General features: G+C 39.3%; 1 protein-coding gene across 1 annotated transcript in view; it reads left to right on the top strand.

Moving 5' to 3' along the window:
* Positions 1-2,406: 2,406 nt before the first annotated feature.
* Positions 2,407-19,983, top strand: part of CDH12 (cadherin 12) — a 976,881-nt gene continuing 959,304 nt past the window's right edge. Inside the window, exon 1 of the mRNA XM_059728628.1 lies at positions 2,407-3,551. The gene's annotated coding sequence lies outside the window, so the exon portion shown is untranslated. The remainder of the gene's footprint in view (positions 3,552-19,983) is intronic.

The following is a 19,983-nucleotide window of genomic DNA, read 5'->3' as shown; positions in this document are numbered from 1 at the left end:
GTCTATTAGGGGTGTGTGAAACTGGCCCTATTTGATTTGGATTCAGCCCAAATCAGGAACAGTCATTCGATTAATTAATTTGGATTACTGTGCCTGATTCAATTTGGCGGAATCCAAAGATTCAATGCTGATTTGGAGAATCAGCGATTCATCCATAGACACAGCTTTAAATGTTTTTTCTACATATCTTGAGGTACCAGGCATGGCTCGTGAATACTGTGATGGTGCATCCCAGAGGAACGGGGGGGGGGGGGGGGCCCACCCACTCCTCAGTGGACCTGGAAGTGGACCAGAAGTGCCCCCCCCTCCCCCCCCAATCACAGCATTCACAAACTGCCTGGTACCTTGAGGTATATAGAAAAAACATTTAAAGCTGCATCTATGTCCTAATTGCTTAATCTTTCCAAATCTATCCAGATTGATTCGAAGAGTGCAATTCAATTTGGAGAGATTTAAGCGGTCTTCTGATTCAATTCAGATTTGGAGATTTAGCCACCAAATTGGACCAAATCTCCACCAAATCAAACCAGGGACCGAAGTTTCTCACAGCCCTACTGTCTGTATCTGTGGGTGATATACTGGGACTAACTAGTCTTGAGGATAGGCTAGAGAAACATCACTTACACTCTGCTATTTCCTTTTCCCTTCCATATATCACTTTTTGCCCCAAAGCACATGTGGAAAATGATCTATTCTTCAATAAGAACAGATCATTCTTTGTCTCTATCAACCCCAGACGCCAATTTGAAGAGGGCAAATCAACTATTCCCATGGATCCCCAGCTAACATATAATGTCCTTCTGGACACCCAATGGTAATTACGCAGCTGACTGAGCCTACTCTCCCTGTTGAGGTCCTGATGAGCAGCATTTTTTTTAGCAGGCATCTCATTTAATTGAGATAAGGAAGGGATTATTTTCCCTCTGGCCCAAATGGGCAGTCTATCTGAATAACAGGAGGTATTCACCTTCCTCACATTAACCCTAAGTCCCAGTTTTATTTTAAAATGAATGTTAATGTGATCTAGTTCATCCCAACATGTGGTAAGTGCCCATCTGAGAAAAAAAATGTAAAGGGCTATGGTTGGTGGATCTGTTAGCCTGTAAAGAGAAGGGAAGACCTTAAATCTTCACAAATGGAGGTAAAATGGTGAAATTGTTATACCTTATATAGGGAGATGTGAAAGGATTCAGAAGTGGTTTTTATTGGTTGTATAGTGTGAGGCCATTTAATTCCTCACTGGAAAGATAAGCCCCCCACCTCATTGATTAATATTATTAATGATGTTGCAATTGCCACATTTACATTCCATCCATGTATCTGCATGTCACTGCTTATTTTGATATCACTGGAGTATTATGTTGTATATAGCATTGCTGGGGCTGTGGCCTCTGGCCAGTCAGGCCCAGCTGGGTTGAACACTTGAGCTTCCACACCTGATCCTGATCCTGACCTAATGCATCTGCCCCAGTAAATGGATTAGTTGTGGAGAGTGCCACTCAGACCTTTTCAACATATCTGCAGCCTCAGACTGCAGGCATGCTTTGTCAACAGTTTCAGTCTGTTCCAGCAAGCTTTCTGTTCACTGCTGTCTGGTTAACCTGGCTCACAACTTCACTTTGGCTTTGATTTCTCCTGACTCTGAACTCAGATCTTCCCTGAAACTCAGTACCTACTCTCTGATTCCTCTAGCTCCTGTCTCAGCTTCAGCTTTTCTTGACCCTGTTCTTGGACCTTTCCTGGAACTCGGACCTGGCTCTCTTGGCTTCTGACCTTGGCTTACACCCTGGGCTATGTCTCTTAGATCTCCACTGCACTTATCCAGACCCTGACTGGACACCCTGGTAGTCTGTACTCCTGCCTAGCTGACCTCCTGGTTGCCCTTGAGGAGCCTATCCACAGGTCTAGGTGCCTACATCCTGTCCAGACCCTCACAGACAGGGGAGTTTTGCATCCTGGGAAGCAAAAGTGGGTAGGTCAACAGTAGCTGCCATTCTTGTAGCCCTGGGGTTACAAGAATCTAAATCAGAGTCTACAAGAGTCTAAATCAGTACCTGGGGGTGGTGCCATGCTTGTCTACCCTTGTGCAAATTTCACACTTATTTGTTAAGGGGTAAAAAATGAATGTGCCTTTTAAAAATAATTTTATCTAATTGAGACCTACAAATCCTAAAATACTATAATAATAATAATAATCTTATGCATGCTTCATTGTCCTATTACATAGCAGAGTTAAGGTTTCTTGAACTGCCTAACAATATATTTCATTGCCTCATCCTGTTTGAGTTACTAATGGTATGTTTTACAACTATCCCTGAATATTTTCACCTTTTAATTACTCTCAACCTAAGCCCTATAAGTTTGGGCTACAGTTTTTTAAATGGTGGCTAATACTTGGATTGTAAGTTAGGCATCTGATTTCCTGAAATATTGAACATTCAGCATCCCTCACTGAATTAAAAAAAAAACAAAAAACTGTCATAAAATATTTTGGTACAGTCCAAAAAGCAGTATATCTCCTCATGCGCAACATTTTATAGCTGAGGAGATGTAATGATATTCAGGAAACTTGCTTTCCAGATTGTAAGTATGGGGACTAAGATTGTATATCGCTTCAACATGATTACCTCTTACACTTGGGTTCTGAAGTTTTAGCTGTCATATGAATAGATAACATGGATTAAATGTGAACCAAGACCTTCAGTTAGGAAATAAAAAAAAAAAAGAAAGAAAAAGAAATAATAAATAAATGCAGCAATGTGGTACTGGCAAGACCAGCAATACAGTACTGTAATCTAAAAGGCTTGAGCAACGTTTGTCCTAGTTTCTTGGTCATAAAAATCTATTCATGCTGGGAGAAAAAATACTTCAATGTTGATGATACTCAAATGACAGTTTGCCTATGTAATTTTTGTGATATTGGGCATTTAATATATTGTAAGCACTTCAGAGCACCAGCAGACTTCTGGTCAGTTGCTAACACTTTTAAAGCTTTTAGGCTTCACATTGTGGATCTAGACCAGCTTTAATGATTCCAGCTCGGGATATTTTGCTCAGTCAGGGATTTTTTGTTTTTAAAGCAAGAAGAAAATGAAGCCTGAGGGGAGCTACAAAAAAGACTGTGTAGGTTTCAAGCAAAGGGTTAAAATTACTTTTCACAAGTAATAAAATTTGAAAGGCACGCTGTGTATTTTTGAGGGAGGGGGTGACAGAAAGGGAATCCTCTATACCAATTGGCTAGACTCTATCAGCTGCAGTTGAGCTCAAGCTGCTGCTAAAGAGCAGTATTGATCTGAAGGGTAAATGTGCAGGGAACCACAGAGAGGGATTCAGTCATTTCTGAGAAGGGAGACAACCTCTTCCAGTAAGAAAGTGGTTTCTACCTGTCTGCCTTGCCTGTGAGATCCTTGGTGAATGAAGAGGGACACGAGAAAGGGCAGTTTGTTGCCACAGTGATTTAGAGAAAAAGGTATTACCTCAGTACATGCTACTGTGCATACTGCTGGTGCTGCTGCTCCTCTTGCTGTTGCTGCTGCAGTTTCAGCTAGCAGGTAAGGCTCTTTTTTTTTTGGAATGTGATTGCACTGGGTGTGCATGATTCTTTGGGGATGCACACTATCTACAATCAATGCATAGAAGGATATTGAGGCCACTTAAGAAATTGGGGAAGCATGTGCAAAAAAACTAATATCTGAATTAGAAGGGTATTTTTTTTTTTTATGTGTCTTCCTATTCTTGATGGAATCACAAAACTTCAGTAAGTTTTAAACAAAGTGAGTAAGTCTTTGGTCTCCAGAAGATGATGTTAAAGTAAGGGGAGGGAGGATTAGTTTGTTTCTTTCAATTGTTCAGGTGGGTATTAATTGGATTATTCAGTAACTTTAAAATACAAAGGTAGGGTATAATTTGTTTGTTTTTTGGGGATAAGTATAGTAATTCTGCTAAATATTAAAACACACCATGCCCAAATTTAGACTTTTTCTGGTTGGAAAGCAGCTATATGAATAAGATATGACACAAAACTTCAGAGAAGCAGGATCTCACTTATAAATTTTAAAATTAATTCCTCTCTCTGTCTCTGTCTCTGTCTCTTCCCTTTCCCACCCCCTTTTGGGAAGCTGCGAATTGGAGGGGGTCCGAGGCATGGGGGGGGGGGGGGTAGGGGGCAGCTGGTACTTTTCACATCGTTGACCTTTAAAGAGATATGTTAAGCTTAAGGAAAGAGAGCAAAAATTAAGAATTTGACTTCAAGTAACTTTTAGAACAACTTGATAAAACCTATTGTTTGTTTACTATTTTTTATATTTAGAGCTAGATGGCAGAATTAGTTTTCTGGCAAGATATTAATTCAGCCTTGATGAATAAGGTATTTAAATGCAACCTCTGACTTATTATTGTCTGCATTTCAAAATGGTCTTTCACAAATTACTCATGTGGTGATAAGTAAAAAAGACATAATCCTTATAAAAACATTTAAATGAACAGATTGGCTCTGAATGGGTAATCATGTTGCAAGCAAGCCTTTTAGAAAGAGATATTTTTATTTCTTTTTCTTGCTAAATATTTGTTAAATAACTAACTGGTTTGGATGCAAAGTAGAAATGTAAATGGCTTTAATTTCAGTAGCTACAGATTCTGATCTGTTTTATAGAACATGCTAACAGACAAATCTCTCCAATTTTAAATATACTATTCACTGTATGGATAGAAGATTTACGTTAATTTTTGTGTTCTGTCAGTGATGGTTCTCAGTTTTCCTTTATATATTGAGAAATGTAACTATAGAAGGTTAAAAAAAACCAACACCCTTCCCCACCCCCCCCAAAAAAAATCGAGGCAGTGTGCTGGGTAGCATCCCAAAGCATTTTTTTTCCTCTACTGTTTTCAAGTTCATCTATGGATTACAAAAGCGTAACAATTCAAGCATACTAAGCAGGTGTTATGGTAATGCACCATTCAATGTCTATGGAATCGGACTAAATAAAACTGTACCAGGAGTAAAATGTTTCCATGAAACACAGTGTCTAAAATTCAAGATATTATGACATATATGAACCAGCCAGGAGGTCTTAATTTTATTCCTATTGACACATTATTAGAGATTTCACTGATCACAATGAACTGTCTAGCCATTTCCAGGATTTTCACAAAATATCTCCTCAGACCAAAAGCCAGATACAATTCATAAGCAGTTAATTGGTGAATTGATTTGGAGTGCTCAGAAATGTATCAACACATAAACTAGAGGCTCACATGTTAACTAATTAAACTAGTTGCCTTATGCTGTTCTGTGCTGAGATCAAAGTGTCCTTTCTGGAGATAGTATGGAAAATATGTTCTTTCTTCTAGTAATAAGAAACAAAATGCCCTAATGTGAAAAGACTTCCTTAGAAAATAAGCAATTTGTTTTTCCCACAGCTATCATTTAATGATGCACTTTTTTTCTGCCAAAGTTTTACTTTAGTTGGATTAATTTGCAAAAAAAAATCTTTATTGATTGCCAAGTCCATGGATTCATTTATCCATTCTGCTGGATAGCACAGCAGCTGGAGATAATACGATCCCCCACAGTTTATGTTCTATTCACAAACAGTAGATGGAGGTTTGCCCACTAAGAATGCTCAGTTCCTGCTAGCCTATCATTTTTACAGCCATATAAGAACGAAATAGTATTTTCACTTGCAATGACCTACAGTATGGAACAGATAATTATGTGCCAAATCTAAATGTCAGGGTTCCTTTATTGTGCTCGGGTACACATTCTGCACCCATCAATATATATTTTCTCTTTCCAAAAAATTGCTATCAGCAACCAAAAGCTAGAATGGTTAGAAACCATTTTTTGTGAGGCAAACAAATACGCATTTCATATAACAGTTTTATCTTCAACACTCAAATAACTCAGCATTTGAATGATCATGTCAGCTATGCATTCAAACACTCTACATACCTAAGTATTTTTCCCTAAATTATTTTAATGATGTGACCTTTCAGTATATGAGTGCTCTAGAATATATTTGTATTTCTACTTGTATGATAAGGAAAAGGCATAAATATTCCACATTTACTGACTATATCTAGATGTTTTGGGGGGATGTGGTCACCCTTTATGTAAGGGTATACTTATAAATACCTCATAAAGTCTTAATAAATAATAAATGTTTCATTATATAGTTATTTAATTATCAGAAAAGCTAACAGGCAAATAATTTGCATACAACTGCCTTATTTATAAAAAAACTTCAAATCTTATCAGTAGATGACTTGTGTATAAAAAGTTTATGGCATCTATTAGCCATATTTTTTCTCTTCATAAATTTATTATTTATATAAATGTATATAAATATAACCAGGATATCATACAGGGTGTATTCAGAAAAGTTATTGAAATAAATTATAATGTTTAGAAAGAAATGGTTGTGAAGAACAATAATTGACTTCATAACAACTCTCTTCACACAGTCCTCCTTTGAAAAATGGGTAGGCAAGGATTTGGATGCACATACATGCATCTACTATATGCACAGACATGCAGTCATGCAGTTATCTGATTGGTAGGTGGGGAGTGTTCATGCATGCATGTGTATGTACATACATACATGGGCATCTCATTTATCGAGACCAATTGCAAGCCTCTGTTTAACTTCATGAGATATAACTCAAGCCAAACACGCTGAAAATGAATTAAATTGACAAAATGAAAACATGCATATACTAGCTAGGTTTGGGGGGTTTTTCATGGTAAGGATAATTGTGTATGAGCATTAACTTTCTTTGAGAGACATACAGATATACATATATTTCATAATCTTTAAGATAATGTATCTTCTGAGATAAGACACCATATTTGTTCTTGAATATTATCAGTTCTATGTGCACACACGCATTTATATTGCAGATGTACTATATCAGAATAATATGATAGTCATAAAAGGCATTTTTTGTGTAAATCGTTTCTCTAATGCTTCTAACAATGTATGACAATTTGTTAATATTAACAGCATCCTTGAGAATTTGAAGGTAGATGAGAGTTAAGTCTCCCATACTTTTATCATTCTGTGTAAGCAACGTATAATGTCAATACTAAATATCTAAGTAGGATATGAAATCATGTTGTGGTGGGAACTTCCACTCTGACTTTGCTAGTGGAACACAATTATCCACTTAAAAGTCACATGACTAATAAAGACTGAGCAAATATACCTTTTAGGTATATTTTTGTTAAAGAATCAGGTTTTTCCCCGATAAACTGTACACTGTAACAGTAGTAATAGCGAGAGTTGTATAATACAACATCCTGTAATACCATCAGTGTAGATCTCATCAGCTCATGAAAATCTACAATGTAAACATCATCTGCTAAATTGGAAACCAAAAGAATGATGAAGAAAAATAACTGTATAAGCATTATGTCATGTTTAAAAAATAAGATACATTTGTAAATATTTAAAGGTCTTATTTGCCTAGCCAGACGCATTTTAAACTTTTCCCAACATTATGAGCTCCCTTTTTAACAAATAATATTTCAGCATATAAAATAAAAACTGTTAATACTGCAAAGTAGCAGAGAGGCAGAAAAAGAGAATAAATTAATGTAGATCCAGTAACATCCAGATTTTCTTAATTTAGTTGTAGTTTTTCTCCTCATATACAAAGGGGAGAAATTGTAATATTTATACACTTCCCTACTGCACTCAAATCATGTGTGTTTACCTACAGTCTCTGCATTACCAATTTCTAACCCATTGATTTATAAAACACTTTGAGAGCTGCTAAATACGAAAAGTTCTATACAAAGGCAAATTCTGTTCTACTTTAAAAATGACTCATAAAACTCCACTTAACGTGCACGTATAATACACATTCATACTTTTGTATACACAAAAATACTTTAAGTGAAGATATTGTTATGAGTCATTTTTAAAGTAGAGCAGACTTTGCTTTTATATAGCACCTATAATACTCGGTTTCACAAAATACTTTACAGCGCAATGAGTTACTGGGCATACTGTAGATTGTGAACAGACAAATGCTACTAAGAAGGAATATTGTCTAAGTACTGCACTCAGTGAAAAAAATGTCATGTGATCTTTGCTTTTACTTATGTAATTGACAGTGATAGCCCGAAGGAACCTGAATTTATATATTTTTAATGAAAAATGTTCTTCCTCCTACAGTACTCCTCTATAACTACCATAGAATAACTATTTTTGCCCTACTTGCCATAATATATTGATCTACATTAAAAAGTATATATCATATTTTAAAAATTGATATATCATAGTAATTGAAAAAAGTGGTGAAGGGATGTTTACATAGATATGTGCATTCATGCTGTTTTGTGTTGTGACCGGATCATATCTTGTAAACAACATCTGGCATGTAAGCTAGATAGGAGACTTCTGTGGGAAATGTAAAATAAAGTAGTTAGATAGGTCCCAATTCAAGAGAGCACATGTCCTATTCTAACCCATTCACACATCACATAATGGCATGCCTAAGACATGTATGTCTTCCTTGTGTCTTTTTTAATATGGTTTTCAAGGCCTTTATGCCAAGGAGAGTACTGCTTTTTTCTGAACAAGACACATACCCAGGACTTTTGACGGCTCATGCTCAACAGAGATTCTATAGCATTAGTTGACAGGACAGAGGTCCAAAATCTCGTGTCTTGCTCAATTTCTGGTTTAGCAGTTCTTTTCCTGACCTCAGTTCACTTCTTGGTTTCTGGTAGATAAGATACTTTTTACTTTCTAGTAACAGCTATTGCTACTGCTATGCACTCTGAATCAACTACTGTATTCTACTTAAGATGGCTGGATTATGTTGATTGGTTAAGTGTACTGTGAATCTAACAGTTTGTCATTGTGTTTGTATTATAAAGTATTTTGAGGTTCATTGATAGAAATATTCCTACCACCTGCAGTCATCCTTAACCATAAATATTAAAATGTGTAAAACACAACTTTTAAGGGGACATCTCTTGGCTAGTGACTAGAAGTTTGGTTGCTCTATAATGAAATTATCCTAAAGTATGATCCCTGGCCAGAAGCAGGTCCAGGGAGGGTGCAGCAGTGTGAACACACCCCCATTCTGCCACCACCATCCCAGGCATGGGGGTGCCCCCACCTTGCTGTGCTGTAGCCTTGGGTTGTGGCTATGTGGGGTACAAGGCTCATCAGAGGACAGCAGCAGCATCAGGCAAGTTTCCCTTTCTAGCACTTGCTTCCTACCGGTCCCCAAAGTGTCCCCACTGACCAGGAACAGGTACTAGAAGGAGGGCTCTGCCTTCAACCACCACTGTCCTTGGTTAACATAGGCATGCAGGGCTGCTCCCCAGAGATGCTCCTGCCCCACTCGCACCATGGGCTGCAGGGAAAAGTTGTATGGGGAGCTTGGCTCAGGCAGGAGCAATAGCGGCAACCTGCAGGTTTCTCCTTCCAGCAGCTGTTCCTGGCCAATAGAGGAAACTGTGGGGTTGGGAGGTGGGCAGGGAGCAGGCACTGGAAAGAAGAACCTTCACACCACTGTTGCTGCTGTCCCCAGCTGAGTCTAGCACCCTGCCTAGCTGCTCCACAGAGCCCTGGCTGAATCAGGGCAGAAACAGCTCTGGGGCTCTCCCCCCATAGAAGTCAGATGGGAACAGCAGGCCGCATGGATAGGTGTCCACTTCCTTTGTGCACCTGCTCTCTGAGTGGCTCCTTGGTGTCTCCCATTAACCCAGGTGCTCCAGCAGTACCACAATCCCAAATTTCCCCCATTTTCTGAGAGACAGCGTGCTGTACCACTCATCTACCCTGTCTGGATCCATTCATGTTGCTGGCAGCAGTGTTTTGACCTTTGCTCATTCTAACTCTCACTAAACGTTCTCTGTTTCATCTCCTTTTAGGCATTATTAGTTCTAGGATGCACTATAGCAGGTGTGGCCAACTTGTGGCACATATGGCACAAATGGCATGGGCAGCCCTCTGTGTGTGGCATGTGGCACATTGGGGAGGGACCAGGGAACACATTAACAGACAGGGTAGGGGGCCAAAAGAAAAGAAACCAATCAAGCAAGAAGTACAGGTCAAGGAGCACATAACAGAGTGGTATATAAAAATACAAGCACAGGGTAAGGAGGAAAGAGTAGAGTGCCGTACCAGGCAAGGTAAGAGAATTAGAGTGGCACACGAGGAGAGTGTGGGCTTAATTTATGGCACACCTGCTAAAAAGGTTGGCCTCCCACTGTGCCACATTCCTGTGAAATCGTTACAATTGTTATGAAGGATTATAGAACATGCTTCAAGCTATAGAGACCTACTTTTACTGAGCTGAGCACCAGAAAGAATACACTTCTGAATGAAAAAAATGCTCTGATTGAGGGCTTGGCATGTTATTATACTGCGTAGAGTTGAGTATGAATTAAAAAAAGTTGAAGTGAGAATTTGGAATAAGGCATGTCTGAAATCCCTTCTGAGTAGAAAAGTCAAGTTGAGAAAGTTAAATTGAACCTGATTAAACAGAATCTGGTAGTCTCAACTTTCCTATAGTTAATGAAAGCACCCTACACTGACACTGAATCCTTATCGGTGACATGAAACTAGGTGGCTTGCTAAAAAGACATATTGATTAATAAGGAGCACATACCTTGTGCACACACAACAGAAGCTATGCAACCTGGACTGCATCACTCTTAGAACCACACAGTAGGCAGAAAGCTGGGTTAACTAAGAGACTAGGGGATTTTTCTCTGTATTAGGGAATCCAGAACGAGTACAGCTAACTCTGTTGACAGCATATGGTAGACATTTGGTCAGGGAAAGAAAAGTACAGCTATAGTGTTGCTGCTGTGATTGCAAATCTTGCCTCCTGGTAACGTCCCTTGGAGGTCTGTTGCAACTGACACAACTTAGAAAACCTTACCAATACATTAAAGAATATCTTGGAATGTGACAATTGGTCTGAGGATTGACGTTTTGCTTCAGAAAGTACCCAACAATTATCCAATCCCATGTTATCTCTTGATTCTTCAGAATTTAAGTAGTCATTGTTGGAATAGGCTCTCTTGTGAAATTTCTATTGCCTTCTTCTGGGTTTGGCTGGATAGATGCATGAAAATGAAAGGTAATTTTAGAAGCTGACCGAACTTTATGAAGCTTTCAAGATGATTGAGCAAGGCTTTAGGTCTAATACTCATCCACCCTACTTGCCTTTTTCCTGGTAAGTTTCACTTAGAAAATACTTTTAGCCCGAGGGCTAACCTTCTTCTTCAGCATCTGAGAGTCCTTAGAATCCATACATATTCTATTATGGTCTCATGAACTTTTGGAAAATCATTTGGAAGCAAATTTTCACATGGAAATGCAGGACTTTTCATACACATATGTGAATGAGTGCTCATACAGGTTTTGAGTGCACTGTAAGGAGGTTTTCCAACTTCATACACAAATAGTTTGGTAGGGGCTTCCAGGTTATTTTAAAATAATGTCATGCTTTTTGCATGCAGTTCTAGTGTGCTATTTTTCAAGGTGGAGCATTTTTAAAATGTATCCCTTTAAAAAATTTTCAGACTATATGTATATATCAGTGATTATTAACGAAGGTGAGACAGCACCCTGGAACGCCTTGAGATACTTTCAAAGGTGTTGCAGTGTGCCACTCAGTGTTAGCACTTAGGTGTGCAAAAATGTTTTGCAAGATAAACTCAGAGGGTACATCCCAATGGGTGCAGACATTTGTTTCCTTAGGGATGAGTAGCAGTGGTACACCCTGTGCCACTGCTACTTGTCCCAAGGGGAATGCCCGTACCACTCACACTCTGGTGCAGGTTACCCTGGGTGGCATAGGGGAGGCTGGGGCTAGTAATTGTGTTGGTTCCAGCAGCCTTACCTGGGGTTCTGGGGGTCTCTTGGGGCTGTAGCCACAGCGGGAAGCCCAGCCAGCAGCCAGAGTGTGGCTCTAGCCAGTCAGGCTTTGGTATTGGGTGGCATGTGCTGCTGCTATATGTGCCTCCCCCACTTTTTTTTTTTTTTTTTTTTTTTTTACCCTGGGTTCTCTCAAAAAAAAAGGGTCAAAAAAGCTCCCTGTACTGCAAAGTAGCAGCAGAGGGAATGCTTATATATGTGGTGTGTGGTGCCACAGATGGGTATGAGGTGCCACATGCTCATCTGGACACAGCCAGAGGGTGCTTCCAGATGAGCATGTACATGCAGGGGCGTGCTTTTGCAGTGCTACAAATAACAAGGGCATGTATTTGTACTGTTGCTTTGTGCCCCAGGGCATGCCCCTGCATGAGTACTCTGGTGTGTGCCAAATTGGCTCAGGTTAGGTAGGGGAGACTGGAGTCAACACCTGTGTCAGCCCCAGTAGTCTTACCTGAGGTTCTGGGGACCTCCTAGGGCAGCAGTCAAGTCACATGAAGCCTGGCTGGCAGCTCGAGCATGGCTCTGGACGGCCAGGCTCCATTTCTGGTGGCGCACACTGCTGCCGTGTGTGTTGTGCCACTTTTTGGGGGGCTTTTTTTTTTACACCAGGATCTTCTGGCCAGTGGGTACATGTGTGCTGCATGTGGTTTACAGTACCTCAAACAGCTGTGTGGCACCATAAACCACACAGGCACACTCATCTGGATATGCCCAGGGATGTCAAATAAGGGGTGATAGTGTTAAAAACAGTCCCACTTGCTGTGGTCTTTCTGAATTCTATGCAACAGAATTGCTTTATTATTTTATTTTCCATAGTCAAAAATTAGTGAAAAGTGTTGCATGTGACAAAACTGGTATTTTCTGAGGGGTGCCTTGAGACTAACAGTGGTTTACGTACTAAAAAGCCTTGATGAGATATACAAATTGCCATTAATATATGAAAACCAGGTGTTCTTGTCAGGCATATAGCCAGTCAAATGAAAAGCCTGATTGCACAAGCAATTGTGGGAGTTGCAGGTATAAATGAATGCTTGTGCATAAACAAAATAGAGGTCTTGTGAAAATCTGGGCGGGCCCTTATACGAATCAGATACATTGATTGACTAGTGCTGTTACTGTATTCTTATATATGTTCTGTATCCTGGGGCTATTCTTTTAAATGGCATCACTCCTTATTTCTGTCTACTGAGTAATACGAAAAGATATTATATTTAGGGCACCTGTTAATAAACTAGTGTCAGGACAATGAAACAAACCTGCTGAAGAAATGTGCTGGTGGCCACTTCAGTTATTCCCTTTGTACTCATCCATGTGCATCGGAAGATGCTGTGAACCTTTTGGTTTAACCAGGGCCTCTCTGTGGGCTAATTCTTGATTTCAAGTGCTTGTGTTGTCGGAAGGGGAGAAACTTGGTGGCTTGAGTGAAAAAGGAAAAAACACAGAGATCAGGGTACACAGACTGAAACAAAAGAAAAGGCTTGCATGTAGGGCAGGTCTGAAAACAAGATATTTTTTTCCTCCCCAAAAGTGTCTTCCCCATTAGAATGAAAATGAGACAGGAACTTGAACTGGGTGACATTAGAATTAAGATGCCTAAATCCATTTAGGTATTACATAGGTGAAATAAAATCTGGCCTAAAGACTTCAGTTACCAATTATACCAAGTACTGAACATTTTCTAACTGAAAACATTTGTTTGGTTTCATGTATTCAATGAGACTGATCCATTGGTTCAGATTTTTTTTTTTTTAATCTTTCTCGCTAAAAACAAAACTTTTTTTTTTTTTTTTTTCCCTCTAGTGTGGAAAGAGACACTGTGAAATGTATAGAGAAAGTCTAGGAAATTAATGTCAGTACCAGCTTAGGAAGTTACTGTCTAGAAAAGTACTGTCACCATACTCCTCTTTTGTGATTGTCAGCCTTCTGACAAAAATTTCAAGCCAAAAGTATTCAGCAAATTCACCCCATATTTACAAATGGTTTTAGGCTGACCAAACTTGCTTCCTCCCTCTTTCCCTACTCATCTCACTAGTGAATTCACTATGTGATGGGTGGGATACGGAATAAAAAACAAAGCTGTAATAGCTACATGCTCTAGTATCTTGATGAATCAGGGCCCTAGTACCAACACCAGCAGCAGAAACACTCTAGCAAATAGGGTCCATCAGTGGAAAGAATCCAGTGTTACAACCAGTAAAATAAAGTAGCATAATGTTATTGCCACGTGCTCCTTCAGCACTCCCAGAGCACTCATAGTGCCCCATCCAAAGTACTGAGAGCCAAAATCATGATGGCAGATTCCGATTCCACTTGGGTGCTGTGGGAAGACAAGGTATAAGGCAGCAGGTTGCAGCTTCCTGATCCTGAGCTACTTAGTTCTAACACAAGTCAAAACAGAAAGAGAACAGCATTAACTTCTCCCAGGGTCAGTCAGACTTACCTCTGCTTTGTCAATTTGTCTGTCTTCTCTGACCTCTGCTCTCTTTCCCCTACAAACACTCATGTCAACTAGTTAGCAAATCTTTTTGAGCTGACCCACTGCTGGCTGTTTTAAGTCCCCTTTATACACTGTCCAAAGTAATGAAGCAGACTAGAGAATTCTGTCTACTATCTCACCATACATGCTGCAACTCTAAATGCTCAAGGATAAATAGTCTCTATAAATAAAAGTTAATGATCTAGCTTAGCTGTCTCATTATTAATGTAAGTGCCATATCAGTTAGGTTAAATAAATACAAGGATAAGTTGGGTTTGAAGTCAGAGAAGAGGCTGCTATAAGTACCTATGCAGGCTTCCAAGATCCATGCAAAGCTGTTTGTGTTGCATAGGGACTTCATTATCATATACATGAAAGTTATTTCACTGACTTTGGATCCCATGGCTGTGGGTGCCAAGTGGAGGATGGCTGAAGGAGGAAATCAAGTTCCCTAAGCATGAATATTAATAATGTTCTTGAAGATAGGGGAGGTGGGGGAACTTGGCCACCCTTGTCAATATAAGCAGCATGACATCCTGAATTGCAATCCTGTAGGTAGAAATCTCCAAGGGGTTAGAGGAAGAATAAAGGGATACAAGTATATGGTAAATAGAAGACACATGATGATGCTAACGTAGAACAAAACAGTGTGAACAAGAGTGCTTACTTGTTTACAGTGCTTACTGTAAAACCCGACCACCAAATAAAGTCAGCCCCTGTGTGGTTGCACTGCAAGGAGCAGAGAAGAGCAGAGAGGGACCTCTTTCACCACAATGCATCATGGGAAGCCAAAAAAAAGTAATCTACAATGGAGAGAGTATCAGCTGTAAGGGGGCCATGTGCAGGGCTGGAAAGATGTGGGGGAAGAAGTGGTTGACCCTCCCTGTGTGGAAGCAAACAACAGCAAGGTGGAAAGAACACAGCAATGTCTAGAGCCTAGCTTACTCCCAGCAGTATTCCTCATATGTGCTGGGAGCCCCCCAGGTCCTGCAGGTTTGTATTCTCCCATAGTATGTATCTGGTCGGCAAATTGTTACGTTCTCTGTTACGCAAACAACTCAAGAAATTTTAACAGTTGTCTAAATAGGTCTAAATGCAGCTGAAAACAAACAAGCAAACAAAACCCCCTAACACCACCAAAAAAAAAAAAAGATGGCAAGGCCCAATAAATAATTCTTGATTTCAGCTTGAGTTCCAAAACATTTAGAAGAGAAAGGATTCTTTCTTCATTCAAGATTATATGCCGTCTTCATGTAATGTTCCTAATTCCCTGTGGTGTCTACAATTAAAATAAAGCTCCCAGGATGCACTAAAAAAGAGAGGAAATCTTTTAAAGGTTTGTCTTAATTGGTACTGAGGCTCAGTCCTGTTATCTAAACTGAACAGAGAAAAATCAGTCTTAACACCTGGACTCATGTCTATGCAAAATCCAGAGTTCCTAAAGTAGCAATTAAATGGCTTATTCTTAAAACCCTCCTAGGTTCAATTCAGTAGATCTGTTCTGAAGGGCAATGCTAATTTTTCATGAATTGCTGATTCATATTAACTGGCAGTGCTTTAATTTCCACACCATCCCAGAGTTTCTTCTGAACTCTTTGCACAGTGAACGCCCCAAGGAATGACTTTTCTTGTCTCATGCAAATCCTAAATTGTTGTGATTATACATGTCCAACCATATACATATGACTAAATATATATACATACATGCCATGATATATCAATCTGTGTATTAAAAATAGCTATGAAATTAAATAAACTCTTGGTTTCCCATCTCCCCTACCTCCCTGCTAATGCAAGTGCTTACAATTTTACTTGTGCTCAAGCTGTATGTTCTAAGAGAATATAAGTCCTTGGAGCATTAACAAATCTCTGAGCTTTTAAATAGACTGTGACCTATTCATTTGGAGGGCTACTTCAATAAAGCAACAGCTCACTTGGGTTAATGATGGATCATGGTGTGATTCGATTTGCAGAGTGCAGGCTTGCCCATTATCCCCTAATGTTTGTGTGGGTCATGCTATCACATCCAAATAATGAATCACACCACCCTTTGTTCCTGGAGATACCCTGGTGAGGACAGGAAAGCTCAGTATGCTAGTCCACAAAGCCTTGGGGGTTCTGTTGGCCACTGCTGAATTATTATTTTTGGCCACAACTTGATAAAGCAAGGCAAGGGTCAGGTTTCTCTGTGATTGTGACACCTGCCCCTCGTGGTTCCATGAGGCCATCTGGCTGAACAGACGGCTTGGACATTAGCAGAAATCAGATCTCTGTCTCTCTGCCTGTGCTCCTGGTTTTTCTCTCTTGGTGGGGAAGGTTAGCTGACCCTGCCCTGCTGTGGTGGATTATTTACAATGGTTGCTGCTCATATTTTTTTTATTTTCTTTATGCCAAACCATCTTGTATGAAGGTGCAGCAGTTAAAAGACAAGGAGAGAGCGCATAAGTACTTTCCAAAGGCTTTCTACTGATTGTGGATGTCACATAGAACAGACATGCAGTGATACAGAAGGAAGCAAAAGATATGTTTTCTAACTGTGAATGCACTGCAGTGCCAACATGACAATTTCTTTTTTCAGTGCTGGCACGCTGTCATTTACTCTGCAGGACTCTCCTCACATAGGCATAGTAATTTGAAGCACTCTAGGTGACAGGAATGGGCAAATGAGATTTTGTAAATTTTGTATGTACATAAATGTTACTAAGGTTTATATTTTCTTCTCCCTTTCCATTGATGCACTGGGTATTCTGGCCAGACACTACATTCACATGCAGTAACCATCAGGCTGCTCACTGGTCCAACTGCTCTAGGACTGAGCCCTGTTAAATGCTACCAGTATCACTGCCATAAACCTCACCTTGCCTAAGTGTAAAACACTTCTAGTTAATATAGAGTGCAACTAACATGGCCAGAGAAATTGGTTTATTATGTTTTCTTACTTCAAGACTTATGGCTTATGGACATGAAAGGGGGAGGGAGGAGAGGGGAAGGAGAAGAAAAGAAAACTACTTCATTTGCTATCAACTCCCAAGTAATATAGATAAAGGAGAGATCATTGCAAGATAGAATGCTGGCTGTCCTAGTGAATTAGTTGTGTTGGTGTTGTTTTTAAAGATGTTCTATCCATTTCTGTCATTTGGGAGAGAGAGGGAATTATATGGTGCAAGGATGCTTTTCTGAGAACATTACATGAAGAGAGCTGATATTGTAAATTCCAAATGAGAAACCTCTGTTAACATCATTGTTCAATTTTCTTTGTTGCTAGACAATGATAAATGTAACAAAAAAGTCAACAAGTGTTCATTAGTGTTCAGGAAGTCAGTTTCTCTGTTTACCCACCACCTTGCACTCGCTGCTGCCATATGAAGAATTTCATAAGCCTTGCAAATGCAAGAGAATTTTTCTGGCTATCTAAATCAGAAATTGGAAACATTATTCTATATGATCAAATTCATGTTGTCCTGCTGTGTGGGGAATAAAGGAAAAAGATGGGCACTTACAACAAATGAATAAAATCATTTTATTTCTTTACAATACATTTGTCTCTCATTACATAACATTTATATTCTGGTCTAAATGCATTATGTGTTGACCTTCCTAGAAACAGCTGAGGATCACAAAAATTTAAGCAGATTTCAAAACTAAATTAGATTTCCCAGCTGTTTAGTGATATGTATTTATGGTGAAAATACAGGAAAATGGCTTTTGAAATGTTTACTGCATTAAAAGTCTAGAGAGTTTTGCATACTTTAATTTGCTGAGAGTTGTAGCATATTCAATTCCCAGAAGTCATTGGTGATGATTATCTTTGAACTTTAATAGAAGAGTTTCTTCCCTCCCCTCACATTATCAGTATAATCATTTTAGCAGATCAATATGTATTCACTTATTTTGAAATTTAAAGCTTGTGCCAGCTTATTCTCTCAATTGTTGTTCATACTCAAGCTCCATTTTATATGACTTAAAGTTTAATAAGATATTCAAGGTCCACATTTAAACAGGCCAAAATCCAAGCCCCCAGCTTTGATCTCTTAGCTAATTATTGCCTCAGAGAACATTCAGTGTTTTGATCATGGTTGAGATAACCTGGAAATTGTATAGATTCAGTTCATGTTCCTGCTTACTACGCCTGCTTTACTATATTTCTCAAGGTCTACAAATGATCTGTGAGCTATGGGAACTATTTTGGGAGGAAAAAATATCACTGATACTAACTCAGTGAATAGCCATAAATGTAACTCTGCCTCAGTAGCTTTATGGTAAGGTAGAATTGCAATGAAAGCTGATGTTTCCATTTTTAATAGGTTTGTAATTCTCTGTTCTGTATGATTTATTAATGTTGATGTATATTGGTGAACTTGTATCGGCTATAATAACATAAGAATGGTGTTGCCACTTGCTTTGAATTGCTTTCTCTTTTAGTAATTTTATGTTTGAAAGTGATGAAATGTATCTATAGTTACACATCCAGGTTGGTCTACTTTTACAATGCTATAATGGTATGGAGAGAGATTACTTGTATTCTCTATTTTATATTTTTGAATATGTCTTAAAACAGAAGAATCCTTTAAAACAGAAGCAACTTTCTGTGTAACCCACTCTAAGATCTACATGATGGCCTGTGGAGTGAATTAATTCTTGTCCATGAATGTGAATGTTTGTTGTGGGGAGGGGTATACCCTTTAAATGCTAATATCTTTTGCTTTCTCTCAAACAACTAAGATTGCATTTGTTTTTTGAGTGAGTCAGTGCTCTTTTAAAGGAATAAAGTCCAGATCTTCATAGGTAAGGGTCTATCCATCTTGAGGAGGTGGCCAACCAATTCTGCCAATTTTTCAGGCAATTTGGGGGCTAGCCGCCATTTTCACAGTCTTATTGTGGTGGGCCCCACTATGCCTCTGGTTGAGGGGCCCTGGTGGCCTTGCTCCCTGCCATTGATTCTTGCAAGGGTTGTCCATTGTGCAGCCTGCCCCTCACCATTGATTGGTGGAGAAGGGCAGGACCCCAAGACAGGCAGCCCTCTCAGTCAATCAGCAGTGAGGGCAGCAGCCACCTTGCCTGCTCACCTTTGTGCTGACAGCTCATGGCCAGGAGGACTTCTGGCTCCCACTGCAGAGCCAGCATTGTATTTTTAGCTGTGTTCTTTTTTGGTTTGGGATTTTTTCCTGGATATTTCACAGAGATTGCCTGGTTTTGTGATTTCCACAACATCTGTGCAATTGTGATTTGAGTAGGTCCCTATTCATAGGTATTCAGCTATGGAAAATGCCTATTAAATTGTGTTAAAATTCCAAAATCCCACTGATTTCAATAGGAATTAAATGCCTTTAATCCCTCTGAGGGTGTGGGCCTTAGCCTTTTGATTGAAAACTACTGGTGTGTCAGAGGCTCAGGAAGAAACAATAAGACTTTTTTCCCATCCTATCTGTAAGTCTTTAAGTCTTCAGATGTTTGCTGACCACCAGCCTTTAGGAATCTCATTGGTTCTACAGTAACACAAGTAGCATGTTGTGGGACCAAATTATACTTTTTCCACTGACAGGTTTTTTTTTTTCTAGTGATTAATTCCTGTTCTGACATCTTTCTGCATGAGGAACAACT

The sequence above is a fragment of the Alligator mississippiensis genome, chromosome 5 (genome assembly GCF_030867095.1).
Source record: "Alligator mississippiensis isolate rAllMis1 chromosome 5, rAllMis1, whole genome shotgun sequence".
NCBI lineage: Eukaryota > Metazoa > Chordata > Crocodylia > Alligatoridae > Alligator > Alligator mississippiensis.
This window is presented reverse-complemented; position numbering and strand designations above follow the sequence as displayed.